The sequence below is a fragment of the Amphiprion ocellaris genome, chromosome 12, assembly GCF_022539595.1.
Source record: "Amphiprion ocellaris isolate individual 3 ecotype Okinawa chromosome 12, ASM2253959v1, whole genome shotgun sequence".
Lineage (NCBI taxonomy): Eukaryota > Metazoa > Chordata > Actinopteri > Pomacentridae > Amphiprion > Amphiprion ocellaris.
Genome location: NC_072777.1, coordinates 25824153 through 25839585, shown reverse-complemented (window position 1 = coordinate 25839585; position 15433 = coordinate 25824153). Strand labels below are relative to the sequence as shown.

The window sequence follows — 15433 nt, the reverse complement described above, 5'->3', positions numbered from 1 at the left end:
GAAAGCTAAGTGGATCTGCTCCCTCCGGTGTGAAACCCAGAAAAAAGCTTGGAGCCTTTCCTCCCAGTCAGCCACAGATACTTGTTTGCCCTGCAGCCGGTAATACATCATAAGTGCAAACAACCTATCAGCTACTTCAACCAGTTACCGAATCATTGCTCTTCGTCACGGCCTCTCCGGTGAGTTGTGCTCCGGCGTGCATGCAGATTTCCCGCTTAAATTCTTGGTTGCAAATGGATTCATTAATCATATACGAGTGTATCAGTCACTTTCTGTGGCAATCGGGGAGTGTGTACACAGGTATTGATCTTAGTGACACTGCTGCACCGACAGTTGTTACTTCATCATCAGCTGTAAAAGCGACTTCATGCGCACCTTATGTGTGGATTCGCAGCAAATCATACAGTTTCTTCAATTTGTATTGCACATTATTAAAAGATCAAGGTGATACCTCTCATTTTGCACATATAAACACGCCCGAACCAGACTGCTGACTCTTTCGAAGCAGCTTTAGAGGTTGACAGGCGGAGTAGAGATGTGGTCGCCATGGCAGCAGTGTCAACCCACCTGACCGACGGAGGACGGCACTGTCAGCAGGCAGCCAAAGCCCGGGCTGCTGTTTATTCATTTCCCAGCCGATGGCCTATATATAGATGGGGTCGGGAGGGAAGAGATGCAGCACAGGCACATCGGCATTTTAGGGTGGAAGGGAAGCATTCCCAGGATCAGCTGTCACTTGTAGACCTTTTTATTATTCAGCATCTGGTGGCTGGAAGAGTACAAGTTGGCTTTTGTGTTGTGCTGTATGGTTGTGCATATTTAATTTTTTTTTACAATAAAAAAGGTCTGTTTTAAAGCAGGCTTCTGGGAAAGTGTTTGACATTTAGGAAAAGACAGAAATAATCAAGAAGCGCTTTGCTCTGTAAATGGCTGTTTTGTAACTAGTTTGGAATTCAGTGTCGCAATTCTACCTCTGTTCACCATTGTTCTTCCTATTGGTTATAATAAATGAGGTTAATCAATAAAAGGTATGACACCCTTATCGTACTACTTTCTGATCAGGATTTTTGAAGAGTTTCTTCTTGGTTTTGCACCATCTAGTACTTCTTAACTTAAAGTTTAATTGCTTTTGACAGCCAGTTCAGCTGCGATCGCATTTTCACTTCAGCTGAAATTATATGGTTATTAGCTTAACTGGCGGATCAGTTGCCTTCATTATCTACAATTCAACTGAGAACCCAATTTGGTGCAGTGCTCACACTTGCTGCAAAACACTCACTGCTATGACCTGTGGTGGCTATTATTAACAGATGTTGGCAAACTAGGAAGACATTACAGTGTAACTGACTATACAGGGTCACTTCTTTTCGTCTCTACTTGTGCTACTGTTACCTCACAATTTATGTATTTGTCTCTATGGTTGTAGTACAGTTAAGTACATAAAAGGTAAATTAAACAGACTACACCCAAACAAGACAAATTTGCATTGTGGCCCTCACTTTTGTATTCTTATTTTAACCCTATAGTTGTCTTGAGGATTCAGTGGCTGTTCAGCAAAAGTTGTTTTCTTGTGCTGAACACTAAATCTACAGCAGTGTGCGAAAGTTTTTTAAGTGTTCTCCATCAAGTTCTGACATCAAAGAGGCATCTGAATTGCCAAACGTTCAGTCAGATTCATAAAGAACAATCCTTAACCACAAAAAGAAGGGCGAGTCCTGCAGCAGATGACCTGAAACCCACAAGAGGCTTGATCTCAACATCATGGAGTCAGTCTGGGATTACACAGAGAAGCATAAGACACTGGGACATCCTTAATCTGCAGAAGAACTGTGCCAAGTTCTCCAAGAGACTAGGAACAACCTACCTGTCATGTACCTTTAAAAATAAATGTGTGAAGTTGTAGCAAGAAGAAGTGGTGCTGTTTAAAATACAAATTTTGATTTGGCATTTTCTATTTACTGAGCGATGCATGAAGTGAATTGATAAATAATTATTCATGGCATTTTGTTTGAAAGCGTCCTTGCTTATGCACAGTACTGTGAATATTTCTGTGAAGCCGAACTTAATGGAAACTGATTTTCCTGTGTGCTCTGTTCTTTCTGCAGGGATGGACTTGAACTCTGTTGTTGAGCCGTATCCCTGCATCCACATCTCAGCAATTAACAGGTGAGTGAAAAGTTACTTCAAATGACAATTAAATCAGACACCAGAGGAGATTTAGAACATTCCGAGAAGCCCATAACTATCCTGGATGAAATTTGGATTGTTGTATGCAGAACTTTCAAGGTGACGTGGTTAAGTTTGAGGAATTATAATCTCCTCACCGACTTAAAAATGTTCCGCAAAATGCCGGATTTGAGGGCTTACGTTTCAAGGAGGATAAATTCTACCAAAACTGCCCAGAAACACTCGACTTAAAGTGTCTTCAGGTGAAGTTTTGGGTCTGGGAAGAGCTGCTGCAGCCTCTCATGACTCAGTGAGAGCAGACAGGCTCTGTTCACCAGCAGTAGCCCTATAATCCACACCAGTGATGGGCAGTAGTGTGTGAGGCTTTAACCGGACCTGATGAAGGAGAAGCTCTTTAGACGACTATGATCTAAGTAGGCAGCCAGGGAAGCAGCGGATTGAGGTCACGTCAGCCCATCCAGTGGTAACAAAACTTAATGCCCTCCGCTGGGTTTGTGGACTCGTAGTGACCAGAAGAACAAGAACTTTGTCAGGGTTTGATTTCTCAACAAGGAGGTTTCCAAGTTTTTGCCAACATAAATTTGGCTTCACGAGTATATAGGTCTCGGTTGTATACCATGAGGAATATGTTGGAGAGCACAATTGGACATTTTGTGTTTGTGGCGGTGATGTTAAATCTACTCTTTTGGTTAACAGCCAGAATCCCATCAGGACTCATTGAGCTGCTTTGTGTTGTTGTTTGTCCCTGCCAAAGAGCTGTTGTGCAGGCTCCCTGATCATCTGACAGCTTTCAGAGACAAGAGGAGGACGATCCACAGAGATTACCGCCTGTGTTCCAGCGCAGGCCCCAGAACTTATCCCGTGGTACACTACAAGTCACCACTCCATTATTTATACCCTCTACAAACATCAAAAAAGGTTTTCTCGGCCAAGTGTCATGCGGTGTCGATTGTATTCGTGAGTGCAATAACACAGGAAGCTTCAAATGGACCATGCAGTCCCAGGAGGTTCTAGTACCGCTTCACCTTCAGCAGCGCTGGAATACAGATACAAGGGCGGATTTGTGATGCAGCTGATTAGACATTAACAAACTTTTCACCTTTTACCAGTGAATGTTTAACTTTATCGTCTGATTTATTAGTCTATATTCGTTTGAATTGAACAGTTTCTTGAGTAAGTCCCAGCGGTTCTGTTGTGCTGATGGAAAATAGACTTATTAGTTGTGGAAACTGGCTCAGTTATAGTGTGAGCAACACTGGTACAGTCCCGCTGATTTGAACCACTGCTGGGTGTTTTTCATTCAGCCTTTCAACTGGTCTTTTATAATTTATAAAGTGCAATTATTTAAGACTTGATTCCTGGCTTTTATGTGAGAATTCATGGTGTCTCAGATTGTGAATAGAAAATTACAACCTCAAAATCAAAACTCAGCTCAATCAGCATATAAAAACTAAAAGTCGACTGTATGTTTCAACAGTTTTACAATTTTGCAGATGTTACCTGTTTTGTTGAAATTAATTTACATGTTAAGTGTAACAACACAGGTCAAAACTATAAATAATATTCACATCAAAAATCTCTCTTTTTATCATAGGTAATTTTTTTTACAACATTTGATTGTAAAATTTCATTATTTTTGCTGTATTTACATTAACAACAGCAAAATATTTTCACCTGTTTGACAGTATTTGAAAGAAAAACTGTGCACTAAGGATAGTAAACAAAATTAATAATAAACTATTTTTCTTATTATTTTACAGATCATATTTCTAGTTAAACCACAGAAAAAAGGCATTAATTTACATGTTGACTGTAAATAATAAAAGGTCAAAACTGTAAGTAATGTCCAGATTTTTTTTAAAAAGTATTTATATAAATGATCATTTATGCAAACAACACAGTGTGACCAGGAAATTGCACTTTTTTACTGAATTTACATCTACAAAAGATCAAACTGACAGCAAGGGGACTATATTCTGCTATAATTCACACTAAAACTAAAGAACAGCGTTATGTACTTAATGAAACTGTTTTTATCTCTGTGTAAACAAAAGAGAAGATCCAGAAATGTATCTCAATGCACCTTTCTGATCGTTACTTTGAGAAGATAAAATAAAAACCTTCAAAAGGAGAAGAAGATGGGCTTAACTCTGATCAGGATTGTAGCTTTGGTCAATATTTAATGTGTACTTTCCAGCGTGCAAACCAAACTCCTCTGCTTCCTACCTCTGATTGTCTCTGGTATCTGTTTCTGCAGCAGCTCTGCTGAAGGTCGGTTAGACTCGGAGAAAGGCAGTAGAGTTGTGAATAGTCCCTGTGGCCCGTGGCGGTGGAGGTGTCACTCTGACAGAGGGCCTCATTAAAAGCACGTTCCCTGTAGACCGGTTTCCCCCACGGTGAAAGAACAGACACCTGGCTACTGTGTCTTTAAGCTGAATCAATTTCTGCCGTAACCGTCCCGCAATACTACAAGTGCAGCACCCTGAATGCTCCCAGACTGGGTGCTGCATAGAGCCAAGCACTCCTACTGTTACACTAACCTCCTAGTGTTGATTTTTACTGCCTTATACTACAAAATGACCAGAATTTATCAAGAAGAGGGAGAGAAGGTAGTAATAGGATTATTGATCAATGCTAATTTTTCAATACTTTAGTCAGTTGAAGAGTTTTTGGCTTAGATTAAAGACCAAAAAATATTATTTTTGTGTTGATATGCGCTGTCTTTCAAAAGTTTGGGGTCAGCCAGACAATTCCATGTTTTCCATGAAAACTCACACTTTTATTCATGTGCTAACATAACTGCACAGGGGTTTTCTAATCATCAATTAGCCTTTCAACACCATTAGCTAACACAATGTAGCATTAGAACACAGGAGTGATGGTTGCTGCAAATGTTCCTCTGTATCCCTATGGAGATATTCCATTAAAAACCAGCTGTTTCCAGATAGAATAGTCATTTGAAACATTAACAATGTCAAGACTGTATTTCTAATGAATTTAATGCTATCTTCATTGAAAAAAGGGATTTTCTTTCTTTTCTTTCAAGGACATTTCTTTGCATTCAAATTTACAGTTTACAGCATTTGCCTTATTATTTATCACATTTTAATTGACCATTGTTATGCAAATGGGGGAATTTTGTTGCAATCTGTGCAGCAAAATACAGAATACAGGCCGTTCCTCCTAGTTGTAGTTTTTGATCAGTGCAGGTTGCAGATTTCGACTCTATTTGACAGGTAATTGTGTTGTGATTGCATGTTTGTGATTTTTTTTGCTGAACAGCCACTGTACTCACAACACCAGTGCGTTTAATTGGTGTTTTACTTTGGCAGTAAAGCCCAAAAAATGTTTACGGAGACATGATAAAACGTACCACAACAAAAGCACATTTAATCATTGTAAGGTTTCCTCGAGCCAGCTAAATTTTGCTGATATTAGCTAAGTTATTCTTCCCCCACAGTTCCACTCTAGGATACCACATTAGCTAAGAAGTGAAACGAGTTTTAAAGTGATTTCAGCTGCTGATTTTCTGAAAGTAAACCTCAAAGAGAACTCCAGCTTTAGAACAGTAGAAGATGACTAATGTTTCTCTTAAATGCACGTTTTTAGAAGAAGTTAAGGTACAAAAAGATGTTAAGACGAGTATAAAGCATGTTCTAGGTGCTTTGAACAACAGAAAAAGAAAGAAAATAGACTGTACCTTCAAGTAAAAGTGGTTTAGTTCAACAACACCACAAGAAAAACAAAAATGTCAATACATGAAACACTGTAGCTGGTACTACAGAACTTCATGAAGGTGTTTTTTCTGTCAGTCCACCAATCTCTGACATTGGCTTTGGGGAAGTTTTTGATATTCCTCCATGCAGAGTTTCTACAAATGGTAGAAGAGGTCTCTTGTAGGTCAGCCCATTTGAAATTGCCCACAATGAGATTCAAATCTGTGTTTTTACTAAGTCGTTCCTTAACCCTCCATTTTTGTGTGTGAGGAGTTCCTTGGTGGATTGACTTGTTGTGCTTAGGATCATTATTTTGTTAAAAGTGCACTTCAAACCAAATAAAACTTTTGGACAGATGGCCTTCAAGAAGTCTTTAGTATGATAGAGGATTCATAGTTGAATCAATGACTACAACTTGCCCAATCAGTGAGGCATCAAGCGTTTGCTTGTTCAGATGTGTTAAATAACAATTTCCGATGAATGTACTTTTTTTTTCTTCATGTTGGGTCTGCAGCCATGTTTTCATAAACAAATGTTCTTTTAGAAGCTTATTGTTATCATGGAACAGTGTATGACCATTGTGATTTGCAAAAGTTTGATAAACAGACCAAATTCAAGTCTTCAGGTCAGTTGTTTGTTTTGGAGAGGGGTATTTTCTCAAAAAGTAAACTGATGCCAGAATTTTGATTTATAGTGAAACCAATAAATCTCCTCTCTAGGAACCACCAACCCCACGGTCAAACATGGTGGAGGGAATGTGATGCTCTGGTGGTGTTTTTTAGCCGATGGGCATCATGAAAAAAGATAACATTAAGATTCTGGAGGAAAACGTCAGGCAGTCTGCATAAACACTTCCCCTCGGGCTGCATAGGACCTTCCAACAAGACAGTGATACAAAATATACAGCAATAGTTTGGAAAAAATTGGCGAAAAAATGCAAATGTTAGTGGTAAATAACAGAGTTTTGATCATTTTGGACATGGCGTTTGTTGCAAAAATTTAGAAATTGTTAAAAATGTATCATTAGGACCTCTGACACATTGTCTTACTGTCTATTGTGACTTGTTTTTGGTAATTTTTAGCCAGAAGAAGCCTATAAGTTAAATAAATGTTCACTATAATTTACAATTTGCAATAGGTATGCAGAATTTGGTACATAACTTTATCTGTATTGTCATTTTTGTCTTTGAGCAATAGTGGCAGCTTGTAGCCTGTTAAAAGCTCTTTGTTTCCAAATGTGGGCTGAATGAAAATTCTGCAGTTCTTCTGTAAACAACGTTGGACAAATTTAACGAGTTCTACACCGAAAGCTCAAGTCCTCGCTCCTGAAACAGTGTAAAAAGATAACGAAGTCACAACAACAATGGGTTCCTACATTTTTAACAAGGCTGTTTACACAACAAAATAGTACTTTTTTTTTACTTTTTCTTTTATCGTGATGCATGTTATTGACCAAGAGTCCAATAAACAGAATCCTTCCAAGCAGAGAAATGCATCAAGACGTGTTATTACTGCAAGCTGACTTGTTCAGCTGTGTCTCTCTCACACTCGTTGTCTTCTTTGTCACTGTTTCTCCATGTTTCTGGCTCCGACACATGAAGATGATACCCCCCCAGGATCTCACCTACAAAGCTCTGATTGGCTGAACTCGGGGAACGCAGCCATCGATGAGCACAACATACGAGTTATGTGAACTATTTTGCAGACATCTGAAGCCAGGCTAGGTGACAATGCTGTTCGAAATAGAGAAGCTTTGTGCATCTCTCGGCTTCCTTTTGTGTTTCTTGTTGCTGCTCGTGTACAGATAATGTACTTCCGTTCTGGCTCTGGAACACTGATTAGGACTGGCAGTACTACAGTGCTCACAGACTGTGAACAGGAGGGGGAAAACTGTTCAAGGGCAGCTAATGCATTTGTTTGCCGTACATATTCCTGAGAGGGCGCGCAATGTGTTTAGCATAAGAACACAACAGGGAACACCCAGTTTTGTTGGGAGGCTGCAGCTGCCCAGAGCGTCCAGTCCGATGATGCTGCAGAGGAAAGTGAAGCTTCTCCATGTGCGGGAGTGTCGGCTCTTCAGTCTGCAGCTGTGTGCTGATGCGTAACTGTTTCTCCTGCACTGCATACTGTACCTGCTGGGCGCCTCTGGTCACAGCCCTCATATAAAAGAGGATGTGGAAAGTAAACACAGTGTATAGGTCAGCACCTTTCAGTTGAGTCTGTGATCAAAGACACTGCTGTGGACTTTTAAAACCTCCGCTCCTGTTCCCTGATGTCCGCAGACATTTCTGATTACGGAGGCACTCTTCTTTTCCACAAAGAACGTATTAATAATTTACAGGATATTTGCATGCTCTCGCTAGTAAAAAGCCTCATCCTTTTGCTGCATCTACTTGTCCTGCATGAGTGCATAAGTGGCTGCAGTCTTTTTTTTTCTTTCTTTTTTTTAAACTATATCTAGGGATGTAGATACAGTAACAAAATAGTTTCTCCTCCTTTATTGACTTGCTTTTCTGCATCACTTTGGGAGGTTGGGTTCCAGTAAACAGGTAATGTTCCAGCAATGCAGCACAGTAATAGGAGGCAGGTGGGGGGCAAATGTGTGTCTGAAGTGTGGCCTTGGGCCTGCATTTGCATGGGGGCATGTAAGGTGGAGGAAGCAATGATGTTGTAGGCTCCAGGACTGACCTTAAAAAGTTCTGTTCTCTCACACAGAACCAGAGTAGGGGGTTCATTTTTGTCTCATGAGCCTGAAACTCATGGGTGTTTGTGTTCCATACTGGGCACTCCCATTGCCATTACACTGACACATGGATTATTTAATTATATAGATGGCACATACCCACGCTTTGTTTTTGTTCTAGAAGTTGTTGATTGCTGTGTGTCCTCCAAAGCCAGCTGAAAAATCTCTTCTACAGATGTCCAGCTGTGAGTGCTTGACCGGGCTTTGGAGGCGCAGCACGTTTTCAGCTGAGACACAGCGGTTGTAGCTGTTGTATAGAATAAATAATGTGCTGCAAGATGTGATCCACTGCAGCTTACCTGGTAGAGCCAAGGTGAACAAAGTGTTCATAGAAGCATTGCTTTTCATTAAGAACTAAATGTAACACGGTAAATGTGACAAGTTTTCCCAATTTTGGCTATGCAAGATTAGTAATTTAATGAATAATTTTAACAGTGAATGCCACCTTGCATGCAAAAGTTCCAGCTCAACTGTCTCCTGCATCACTGTTTTGCAGGGGCAAAAATGCAAAAAGAAAAATGCTCGCTCTAATGTTACAGTTTAGAGTCTTGCACCTTGAATCTTCAATGACGCCACTAACTCCATTGATAAATATAAAAGAGAGTATTGTATGTCAGCAGATCTAAAAGAACAGCTGGTCAGTAGACTGTTGTCCCGGTAGTTGCTCTCATGGTCCTGGATCCTGTTTAAGCTCCAGGGTGTTGTATCCTGCAAAGTAATCAAAAAAGAGATGTACAGTATGTAAAATGCACATTGTTTTCTTGCAACGCCGTCAGAATGTTTTAGCACCTGGCCTGTATTTCAGTGACAGTGATTAAGATTCAGCAGCAGACAGATGAAAAAAAGCTGTTGCAGAGTCATTGCTTAGAAAAGATTGTGCTGTCTGAGCAGGTGTATCCCAAGGGATAGTTACCCATACATCTTCATAAGCATCAGTGCACCAAGGCCTCCGATCTCAATGTGCTGCTGCAAATTTAACTGAATAAAAAGCGCTGTCCAAGTTATTCATTGCAGGAAAACCCTGACTTTTTCTCAGTGAATCTGACTCATAAATCTCTGTGTTTGTTTAGCTCGAGCTCGCTGCAGCCAATCCGCACAGCCCTAATAACTTTTATTAAAAGTTTAGTACAGCCAGGCTTAGTAATTTTCCACTCCTACACGTCTTAGCAGTTCATTTGCAGAGTTTAAGTTGATTGCAGTCATTAGAGCTGTGTTAATCAGAAAGTTCTCCATGTATTATCAGCCAATATATTATACAAATGGCAATATGTATGTGAGAAAGCATACATTAACAGCAGACTGATTGGATTGTCAAGCCTTGGGCAAGCTATTTTTATCATTTACTTGATTGTTATGTGAATGTACGTAAGATTCCACCTGTTAAACAACGTTTGAAAAGGCAGAATCAGAAAGATTTTATTTTATTTTTTTTGCCAAGTAGCTTTTCACATACAAGAATGTTGAATTAGATTAAAAAGTGTTGCCAGTCATAGGTATTAAGTGTAACAAGACAAACACAAAGCAGTGTTATAAGTGAAATTAGCAGTAAGTGTAGTCAAGGGTTTATAAAATGTTAAAAGTACTTTCAGTGTGGAGTAATGTCCAAATTAATCACCTGAGAATATACAAGGTAGTATGTGATGTAAACAAGAACTTGTAATGTGCGAATTTATGTGCACACATATTAGTTAGCATGTAGCGGCCACTTTGTGAAAGATTTTGGGCTGATAGTAAATTTGGAGCTTCGATATGGAAAAAAACATATGTTAGGAAAAGATGAACCCTCTTTGATATCACACATAGGTTTCCTCAACAGTCTTTTTGAAGCTCAGTGTGGTGACTCCTTTCGTCGCCATCTTGGCCCAATTGCCAAACTTCCAGCTAATCCAAAAATGCACAAAGAGCTATAGTGTGAGTATAGCTACGGGAGGCCATGCAAATGTCTCTGGTCTTTGAATTGTGTTATTACAGCTGCCACCTGCCGCAACCACAAGCAGATTAGTTACATAAAAATCCATCACCTGATCAGTTGTTATAAACAGGGAAATTAGAGACCAAAATTGTTTTTGTACGATTTTGTAAATTTGTTTATTTCTGCTGTAAAGGTAGGTGTTTTAACATAGGGCTCTATGGGGATGGCTCGTCTTCAGAGTCAGCCTCAAGTGGTCAAACAAGGAATTGCATCTTCACATTAGCTTAATTTTTTTAGCCCTGAAAGTTGTTGCTTAACTAATAAAATGTTAGACTTTAACTGCTAATGACAGTACCGTATGCATGCTAATGCTCAAATTTCATATTTTATTTATTTTACAGAACAGTAAATGTATTCTGACCCATCAGCTGACTATTCTTTGCTGGCACAGTGTCCCTAATGTATCCATTACCACCTCACAGGTAAAACAATTTTCTCACAAGTCAACCATGTAATACATTTTCCAAAGACCACCAGCTGTTCACACCTGCTGCCTCTCAATATAACTGCCAAATAGCATGACATATAAGCTTAAAACCCTCTATTTACCATGATTTTTTTCTTTTTTTGTGTCAGTACTATACTCAGCCCAGCATGTGAAAATGGTGTGCAACACGTTTGTCTCCATTATCACAGTTCCAGTATCTCTATTGAATTCTGTAATCAGAAAGTGAGTGGAATCTCCCAAGGTGGTTAATGGGTTATGTCAGCGTGTCTTCTTCTGTGGTACATGGTAACCCAGCAGCAGCTTTGGAAGTGAAGAATAATAGGCGACACTTAACTGCCTCTATATCCCAGTTCATTAGCTTGATTACTAACCTACGTGTACAATAATGCTTTCAGCAACTCAGAAATAACCCCATGTCAATTCGGTTCATTCAGCCCACACAACAAGCTCAGGTTCATTCATCTATTTTTGTCCCTAATGGAGATTTGTACAATGTGCTAGTTGTGTTGTCGTGAAATCCTGCAGTTACGTCCACGGATCTGTACTATGAAGGACATTCAACATACCCAGCACAGTCACACAAACCTAACCTCAGATTTCTCACAAGAAAAACAGCATATAGTCCTTAACTAATATGAGAAATAAATGAAATAATCATTTTTTAAAAACGCAATCAACAAGCAATATAGCTCGGGCATTAAGCATAGCTAGCAAAACTGGCAACTGTGCAAATGTGTAAGTGAACAGGCTAAATAATACCACTGCCAAGTAGATCAGACTATAGTTGCAGCTGTTTTTCTTAAATGTGGGTTTCTTATTTAAGATTCATGATTCACTGTAATTATAAATATGTAACACATGATTTTATATTAAAAATAAAGATGTAGTCTCTTCCTGCTACTCTCAGCTAATTATTTAAAGAGTAAACATTCAAGTATTGAAAACATTTTTTTTTGTAGTTTTTTGTCGTCAAATGTGGAAAATGAATTTAGTAATCTCACTTTTAATCTCATTCTTATAGAGAGTAAGATTATTACGCTTTTACTCCTGCAACCTTGATGCTGTTGAAACGGTTCGGGGAGTAAGTAATAACAGACATGAAAGTGTAATTCAAACTGCTGAAGCTTACTTGCAGTTCTTATAAAATCACCAAGTACAGGGCTTTAGTGCTTTAATCAGTTTCTGTTTTGGGATTATATTAGTACACAGAGGCCTAAAAAACAATGAAATGACTTAAAAATCACTCACAGCTCTAAAAACTCTTTTTGTCTTGTGTGCTGAGCTCTATGTTGATGGTATTTTCCAAGAGATTTCATCGGTCGGTGGATGGTGCATTTATATGTGTTGATCTGTTATCGTGAACATAAACGAAGGAGATTAGGTTTGCAGCACAAGTTACCAAGCCAACTGTCAGCTACTGTAACCCAAAAAAGCCCAGGGATAAACCCGGAGTTACCTCACTCGCCACCAAATCCTGCTTCTTAGCACAGACCTCAGGTTTTAAAGTGACATCTGAGTTGAGCACAGGCGAACTTGACCTTGTCCACAGATAAATGTGAAAACTCTCTCTGCACAGACATTTATTTTTCAGGATAACTAAGGCTGTCTATTGATAATAAAGCAGAAGAGTGCTTTGTCTGCATCCGTAACAACCCCAGACTGCCCACTAGAACATCAACATTCAAGAACGCTATTATTTCTTCTATACATAAAATAGTCTGACTTTTCTAAGAGTGAGTATTTCTAAATCCCACATATCGATATAGCATACTGTGTGGGGCAAAAAATTCCACACCATATACTGTCAGAACAATGGAAAGAACAGGAGAAAGCAAAAAGGGGGCCAGGTGAGGAGGAAAATGTGGTGATGGCAAGTGAGTGTGAGTACTTGCTTGAAGACCGTATGTATCCACATGTCGGCTGTGTACTCGGAGGCGCTTCTGGATAAGAAGTGCAAGTATGACATTGGTGTAATGGGAGCTTATCAGTGAGGGAGGATGGTTGCGTGTGAAAGACCGCTAGCTCTCCTTGAGTTTCACAGATTGTGATATCAGCAGTGGGAAGCAGATACTGTGTGTGCAGGGTAATAGTGTTGGCTCTGCCCCAAGGGAAGGATTGCGTATCACAGTAATGAATTGCAAGGGAGACAACCCTGTGGGGTCTGCTACCTCATGTGAACACACATAATGGATATATATTGTGTTTCCTTCGGGCACGTGGACTGCCTAATTGGCAGATGGATAGCTAAATTCTGGCCCCTCTCTGGAGACCAAGCAAACAAAAGCGCACACTATTCTACACTAGTCTGTCCTAGTCTGGTTCCTCCTGGCCTCATTTTGTCTTTAACGGTTTTGCCAATGTCACATGGATTCATTGTATCTATTTGTTTTCCCCTACTGGGGACAGCATGACCCTAAAAAAGGTGTGATATCCTTATGCAAAAGAAAGAAAACTTTTAACAGCTGCAAGGGAGAAGATAACAAGCGACCTAGCTCATGTGCCAAAGAAATGCAGATACATCTCACCTAGAGGCCCTTTTCTCTGAAACAAAGAAGTTCCCACAGTAGTAATGCAATGGACATTTAAGAACCACATCTATGAGAAGAATTATTTTTGAATGGCACATTAGAGCAATTTTAATTAGGTTTGGGTAGTCACTGTTCATATCTGTTTCATATCTAAATACATTGCCTACATTTTCACTGGGGTATAGGGTATATGATTATATTTGTCAGAACTGTATGACACTGTAGTTACCCTGCTAGCACTGCCTTGCAAACATTACAAATATGTGTCAGATCAATTTTACTGCAGTGCTTTTGCTGCTTTTCAGCCAACCAGTCATATATTATATGTAGTTGGACTCACGCCGATTACCCAAAAAATAAGCTTTAGTAGTTTTGGGGTCTAGTCTTAATGAAGCTTCAAACATGTAGTTACCATGGTGAAAGTGTTTGTAGTTTTGGTGCCTAAACCAAACCAAGCTGCAGGTGAAAAACTAAACAGTAAGAGTAATGATCCCATACCAGACATGAACCCCTGGTCTGCTGGGGGATTTATGGCCCAATCTTCGCATACCTCCTTACATGAACTTTTTGGCTCTTTCAAACTGTAGACCTTTACTACGATGTCACAGTCTTTTGGTTCAAAAATGTTATTTCTCAAAGAAGGTGACTGAGAATACAGTTTAGTTGTATTGGAGTTATATCTTGAGACAGGATTGTACCTACAATGCCATCTATTAATAATTACTTTGCCAAGCCTGGCTGGGATTAAAAGCTTTTGACCTATATTATGTCATAGCTTTGTGAATAAAATTTCACAGTGTTGTTGTCTGCAGCTGTACAATGACAATAAAAGTCTTGAATCTCAAAATAAAATCCTATTATTAGCACAAAATGATCAGATCTGTCTTTGGTTTAGTGTATTCTCAACTGTACTATTAGATCTGAAACAAAACAATTACTAAACATGGAACCCTGTATCTCCACAGCTGCTCATTAGCCTACTTAGCATCCTGTTTATAGTTTTGATGGTATTAAGCAAAAACACCATGTAAATGCAGACCTCTTACCATATTAAGAATTGTCTTCCAGAGGTTTCTGCAGTTTTCAGAGTCTAGCATGATACAGATAGTCATATTGAAGTCTTCATTAGGGTTTTCAGACCTTTGTTGTCATCATTACTGGAATAACCTTGTAAATAGCCTTGTAACCTTGTAGATTTATTCCCAAAATTGTTGGCATGCTGGGTAAAGTTTAAGAAGAATACAGTGGATTAAGGTTTGACCATCATTGCTAAACTGAACAGCAATACAAGTAGGGGATAAATCTTGGCTAGACATGGTTTATAAAAATGACATTTGGTAGAGAACTGGAATATACGAATACTCTCGGCAGACAGTGTTGCTATACAATATCACAGTCATTTGCTCCCAACAGAAGGTTTTCCCAGAACTTGACATTGTAGGTACAGTAAGTTAACCCGATCTTTTCACAACCTGAACCATTTCTTTCTTTGAATACAGCCAAGTAAATCTTAACCATATCAGTGCCGTTATATCTTATAATAGGTAATTTATTTGTTCTTCTATTGGCATAATCTGGTGATGTCAGTGTGTAGCTCCATCCATCCAGCACTTTGGCCCAGAGAAGAAAATTCACCAGCTCCATCCAAGATTATGGAGGCCTGGTTGGAGTATTCATGGTACACAGAGAATGACTCATAATGATTTTGGCCCGTAGCCCAGACGGCTTATCATGTGTAGGCAGCCTCACCGAGGAAGAGCCGTAACCTATAGTACACAGTAGAGCCTCAGCTCTGACTTCACCCGATTTTCTACGTAGTCATCAATATACCCAACACCC

General features: G+C 39.4%; 1 protein-coding gene across 1 annotated transcript in view; it reads left to right on the top strand.

The window, feature by feature from the left end:
* The window catches only part of lrfn2b (leucine rich repeat and fibronectin type III domain containing 2b), a 175869-nt gene that overhangs the window by 48519 nt on the left and 111917 nt on the right, over window positions 1-15433 (top strand). The window contains exon 2 of the mRNA XM_023276333.3: window positions 2106-2166. The gene's annotated coding sequence lies outside the window, so the exon portion shown is untranslated. The remainder of the gene's footprint in view (window positions 1-2105; window positions 2167-15433) is intronic.